We start from the raw sequence: 6,485 nt of genomic DNA, 5'->3' as shown, positions 1-6,485 counted from the left end.
TCTCTGCCTCTGTCTCCACCTCTATAATTTGGCAGCATTAACACAAAGGGCATGTATTCAGGAAGAATTTGCTAAAGATTCCTGTCAGGTGGCATGAATTTATCATCTGTCTACATTCTGATAGAGATGGGTTACAGAAGATACAAAGACAAGGCCACTCTCACGTGGAGCGGCCTGCGGGGTCTCAGCTGCCGCTCCCCACATAAGAATGCAGGACATGGTGAGGCCTAAAAGGAACACCCACGGAGCCATAGATGGGGAGTCATACCACACTAGTCTCACTGGCGGCTGGGTTAGAGACACAGGAAAGGGGAGTCACACGATCCGCAACCTGCCGTCCACTTCTCTGCCAATCAACCTCACTTGCTAGCTGCAATCTGCCTCTCTGCAATCCACAATCCACACTCCACCGCTTGCTAGCTCAGCCACCATCTTCTTGCTAGCCCCCATTTGCTGCTAGTGTAGCCACAGCAGTTATATTAGTGGCCAATGGCTCACTGGTTACAGCTGACGGCCAACTAGCCACAGCTGATGGCCATCCAATCACAGTTGATGGCCATTTACTACCTGAGCCAGCACCTTTCCACGTGAGGCCGAGAGCCTGGAAACTGCTTTCTGGGGCTCTGTCCCCACACCACCCCTACAGGCTCTCGCCTCACAATCTACGCGACAAGCGTCTTCCGCGAGGGGCCCTGTGCGAGGAGCCTCGAGGTGAATGCAATATCCTAGACACAGCCAGTCTCCCCGGACACAGCCAGGGTTTCTCAGGGCACCACCAGTGCTTCTGGGTACAGCCAGACTTCCTGGGCTTCTTAGGGTACCACCAGTCTTTTTGGGCACAGCCAGACTTCCTGAGCTTCTTAGGGTACCACCCATCTCCCCGGACACAACCAGGGTTTCTCAGGGCACCACCAGTACTTCTGGGCACAGCCAGACTTCCTAGGCTCAGCCAGGGCTCTCAGAGCAGTGCCACTCTCTCTGGGCACAGCCAGACTTCCTAGGCTCAGCCAGGGCTCTCAGAGCAGTGCCACTCTCTCTGGGCACAGCCAGACTTCCTGGGCTCAGCCAGGGCTCTCAGGACACTGTCACTGTCTCTGGGCACAGCCCGACCTCCTGGGCACAGCCAGGGCTCTCAGGGCACTGCCATTCTCTCTGGGCACAGCCAGACTTCCTGGGCTCAGCCAGGGCTCTCAGGACACTGTCACTGTCTCTGGGCACAGCCAGACCTCCTGGGCACAGCCAGGGCTCTTAGGGCACTGCCATTCTCTCTGGGCACAGCCAGACTTCCTGGGCTCAGCCAGGGCTCTCAGGACCCTGTCACTGTCTCTGGGCACAGCCAGGCCTCCTGGGCACAGCCAGGGCTCTCAGGGCACTGCCATTCTCTCTGGGCACAGCCAGACTTCCTGGGCTCAGCCAGGGCTCTCAGGACCCTGTCACTGTCTCTGGGCACAGCCAGGCCTCCTGGGCACAGCCAGGGCTCTCAGGGCACTGCCACTCTCTCTGGGCACAGCCAGACTTCCTGGGCTCAGCCAGGGCTCTCAGGACCCTGTCACTGTCTCTGGGCACAGCCAGGCCTCCTGGGCACAGCCAGGGCTCTTAGGGCACTGCCATTCTCTCTGGGCACAGCCAGACTTCCTGGGCTCAGCCAGGGCTCTCAGGACCCTGTCACTGTCTCTGGGCACAGCCAGGCCTCCTGGGCACAGCCAGGGCTCTCAGGGCACTGCCACTCTCTCTGAGCACAGCAAGACTTCCTGGACTCAGCCAGGGCCTCTCAGGGCACTGTGCTGGAACAGCGACTCACAGTCAAGGTGCTTACATATTCTCAATGGTGGCTGGTCAGGACACAAAAGCAAACATCCACCAGTTCCACTACATGGTGGGTACGTTCCCAAGCAAACAGTCAAGCTGTCCATTAAATTAAGGATAGAGCCCATTCCCCATAGTCCATAGTCATTCGCCAGGGCTATCCTGGGGGTGAGGGATGACCTTGACCTCACCCTCATCTACCACGGAGGACTCAGCAAGCGTTTCCTCCTGGGACTACAAGTCCTGTATCTGGGCTGCCTCAGCAAGCACTTCCCAGACCACAGGTCCGCAAAGACCTTTGCTTTCTCTGGCCTATGCTGGTTGGAGAACCGTCCACGTCTTCCCACCCCTCCATGGGGGTCCAGCTCTTCAGCAGCTGCACAGCTTTTCCTGTGCTGGTGGGAGAAACGTCCACGTCCTCCCAACCCTCCATAGGTGTCCAGCTCTCCGGCAGCTTCTCCTCCTGGTCTTCCAGAGACTGAGTGTTCACACGCACAAACTGCTCCACCGCCCTTTGGAGAGCTTTGGCCGGCACCGTACCCTGCTCGCTGTGCCATGTGTCATGCAGGGCGGCCTGCGGGGTCTCTGCTCCCGCTCCCCACGTAAGAATGCAGGACATGGTGAGGCCAAAAAGGAACACCCACGGAGCCATAGGTAGGGGAGTCATACCACTATACTCTTGCTGGTGGCTGGGTTGGAGAAACAGGAAACAGGAGCCACACAATTCTCAACCCTCACTGCGCCGCTTGCTAGCTCAGCCACCATCTTGCCAGCCCCCATTTTCCTAGCGTAGCCACAGCAGTTATATTAGTGGCCAATGGCTCACTGTTATAGCTGACGGCCAACTAGCCACAGTTGATGGCCATCCAATCACAGTTGACCACAGTTGATGGCCATCCAATCACAGTTGATGGCCATTTACTACCTGAGCCAGCACCTTTCTATGTGTCCGAGAGCCTGGAAACTGCTTTCTGGGGCTCTGCCCCCACACTCCACCCCTACAGGCTCTCGCCTCACAATCTACGCGACAAGCGTCTTCCGCAAGGGGCCCTGTGCGAGGAGCCTGGAGGTGAATGCTATATCCTGGACACAGCCAGGCTCTCTGGACACAGCCAGGGTTTCTCAGGGCACCACCAGTACTTCTGGGCACAGCCAGACTTCCTGGACTTCTTAGGGTACCACTAGTTTCCCCGGGCACAGCCAGGGTTTCTCAGGGCACTGCCACTCTCTCTGGGAACAGCCCGACTTCCTGGGCACAGCCAGGGCATCTCAGGGCTCAGCCACACTTCCTGGACACAGCCAGGGCTCTCAGGGCACTGCCACTCTCTCTGGGCCTCTCAGGGTACCCTGCTGGAACAACAGCGACTCACAATCAAGGTGCTTACATATTCTCAATGGCGGCCAGTCAAGACACAAAAGCAAATATCCCCCAGTTCCACTACATGGTGGTATGTTCCCAAACAGTCAAGCGGTCCATTAAATTAGGGATGGAAGGCAATTCCCCATAGTCCATAGTCATTCACCAGGGCTGTCCTGGGGGTGAGGGACGACCTTGACCTCACCCTCATCTCCCACGGAGGACTCAGCAAGCGTTTCCTCCTGGGACTACAAGTCCTGCATCCAGGCTGCCTCAGCAAGCACTTCCCAGTCCACAGGGGCGCAACGACCTTTGCTTTCTCCGGCCTGTGCTGGTTGGGGAACCGTCCACATCTTTCCAACTCTCCACGGGGCTCCATCTCTCCAGCAGCTGCATGGCTTTTCCTGGGCTAGTGGGAGAACCGTCCACGTCCTCCCACCCCTCCACGGGGGTCCAGCTCTCTGGCAGCTGCTCCCCCTGGTCTTCCAGAGACTGAGTGTTCATACACACAAACTGCTCCACCACTCTTCGGAGAGCTTTGGCCGGCACCGTACCCTGCTCGCTGAGCCATTTGTTGTGCATGGCGTCCGGTGGGGTCTCTGGTCCCGCTTTCCACATAGCAACGCAGGATATGGTGAGGCCAAAAAGGAACACCCACGGAGCCATAGGTAGGGGAGTCATACCACTATACTCTCGCTGGTGGCTGGGTTGGAGAAACAGGAAACAGGAGCCACACAATTCTCAACCCTCACTGCACCGCTTGCAGGCTCAGCCACCATCTTCTTGCTAGCCCCCATTTTCCTAGCGTAGCCACGGCAGTTATATTAGTGGCCAATGGCTCACTGGTTACAGCTGACGGCCAAATAGCCACAGCTGATGGCCATGCAATCACAGTTGATGGCCATTTACTACCTGAGCCAGCAGCTTTCCATGTGAGGCCAAGAGCCTGGAAACTGCTTTCTGGGGCTCTGTCCCCACAATATCCTTGGGGTATATCCGGGGCATATCAGCTGGAACCAACTCAGTTCCCCTGTAGTCCAACCATGTATCAAGCCAGTAAGGAGGATGGACAGTGGCAGGACTTGTCACTTATGGACTGGTCCTGGTGGAGGCAGTCTGGACTGAACCCAGTTCACAGGCTTCATTAAGACCTATTGGCAACTTCTTCCAAACCTGAGAGAAAAGTTTTTTTTAAAGAAGCAGGGTATGACTTTCCTATGGCACTCCAACCATACATAATCTAGAATTCTTCTTACCTAAGCCTGGGGCCAGAGGCAAGGTCCAGCTAATAATGTGGGGGTTTGAAAGCAGCACCCCACTCATGCAGACATGCTTAGTCCCCAGTATATCCTGTCGCACCACACAGAGTGGAAATGGGGCTGGTTGTTCACAACTGCTAGAGCTTTGTTCCAAAAACCCATGAATGGGACTCAGCAACAGATGCTTCCAGCAGATGAAAGGCATTTTGGAGGCTGCCCTGCAAGGTCTTTATTCAATAATAAACTGATCCCTATTTGCTCTTCCCTCCCCATCCAACCTTCATTAGCCCCCCCACCTCCACCCTAGACCTCAGGCTAGGGTCCCCCTTCACCATCAGATATTCAGGGTAGGGTTGGCCTTCAGTTCAAGTGTAGACTGTGATCGTGCTCTCACACTATAGCTTGTGGGTGATTTTCTACTCCGACTTTCTAATACACACTTTCCTTGACAAATAGTAGGATCGTCTGTGTAGTAGGTTCCACCAGTATTGGTGCCATTGCTCATCTCTGGCCCACTGCTCTTCTCCAGCTCCAAACCCAAAGAGAGAGACCTGAAGTGGAGAAGCATAAAGGAAAGTCTTCCAGGCAGGACCCAACCCTGCCTACGGGCATCAGGCAGAGCGTCCCTCCCTTCTCCTTATCACATGCAACAGAGCAACAAACCTGGGAGATGGGAAATGCCTCTGACCATCCAGCCAGTTCTTGCGGATGTACCTGATGGGTGATCTCATGGATAGTGTGATTGATCCCCAGAACCTGGGGGGCAGAAAGGTCAGAGTTGAGTGCAGAGGTCTTCTCCTTTCACAAAACTTCCCTTTTTCCTCTGACCTTCTCCGTAACTGTTTTGATAGAGGCTGGTACAGGCCAAAAAGTCCTGAGAGCAGAAAGGGACAAGCGTTGAGTCAGTGTCTGGACAGTATCATGTCCAGGGAGTGCCTGGGTCTGCTGGGGGCGTCACCCTGTTCTTCCAATAAGCTTCCATGCTTTGTGTGTCGGAGGCATCGCCACCACATCACAACCTAATTGCCTTTGCTCATTTACTTCCCCACATGGGACAGGCAGCCGCTGGAAGGCAGAGCAGCTACGTGTCCCAAAGTAGAGAAGGAAAAGCTGGTGGTGTGTGTTGGGGACGAGGGCAGTGTCCAATCCCAGGCTGCAGAGTGAGGGCAAGAGCAACATTTACACCAAAAGCCCAAGGCTGCCTGCTCCCCTCCAGGCCTGGGGCCTCCACCAGTCACACCACCTCATGGAAGATGCCCTTTTCCACCTTGGCTCAGGACCATTGCTGCCCTCCCTACATCTGGAGGCTTCAATGATGCCAGCGGCATGTGGGTGTCCTTCCTGGGTCATGGCACTCTCAGGTGTGCTACGTATGTGCAGGGAGGTCTGCTGGCTATGTTCTCACAGCCTAGAAGGAGGGCCTAGTTCATTCTGCAGAGATAGGAAAGGAAGTCGGGAAGGTACTGGGGCTCACAGCCTGGCACTGCTCACCACCCTCCCCCTCCTGCCTCCACCGGAGCACAATGTGGTCCTCATCAACGGTTAGCTCATATTCCAAAGACTTTAGATTCCCTGAGCTCCCTTACTGTATAGCAAAGGATTGATATGCATGGGTCTCAAGGTCTAGCTGTGGCCTGGGGATCAGCTGGCATAGTCCTCCTTGGTCAGCTGGAATTGGGTTAGGTTTCCTTGCTTCGGTGCCTATGCAGAGCAGCACAGACCACTTCTCACCTGGCTCCCATGTTCTAGCACAGAGAGGAGGCTGAACCCCATTGTAGCAGAGAAAGGGGTCAGGGAGGGGATGCAGCCCAGGGCCCAGGACCTCTGGAGACGGGGTGGTCTCCCACCATCAGGAGCTTCAGGGCCCATCTGGAAGTGCTGGTCAAACCAAATAGACACCCTACAGGTGGAGGCAGGCTATGCAGCTATGGGACCTGGTAAGCAACCCCAGAGACTCTGTAACTCTGGAGCCAGCAGCAGAACCAACAAAAGCACCTGTGGAGAGGGGGATACCTCACCCACAAAAGCAGCAAAGCAATCTTTCAATGTAAGACTGCATGCAG

Source organism: Rhinolophus sinicus, linkage group LG13 (genome assembly GCF_036562045.2).
Source record: "Rhinolophus sinicus isolate RSC01 linkage group LG13, ASM3656204v1, whole genome shotgun sequence".
NCBI lineage: Eukaryota > Metazoa > Chordata > Mammalia > Chiroptera > Rhinolophidae > Rhinolophus > Rhinolophus sinicus.
This window is presented reverse-complemented; position numbering follows the sequence as displayed.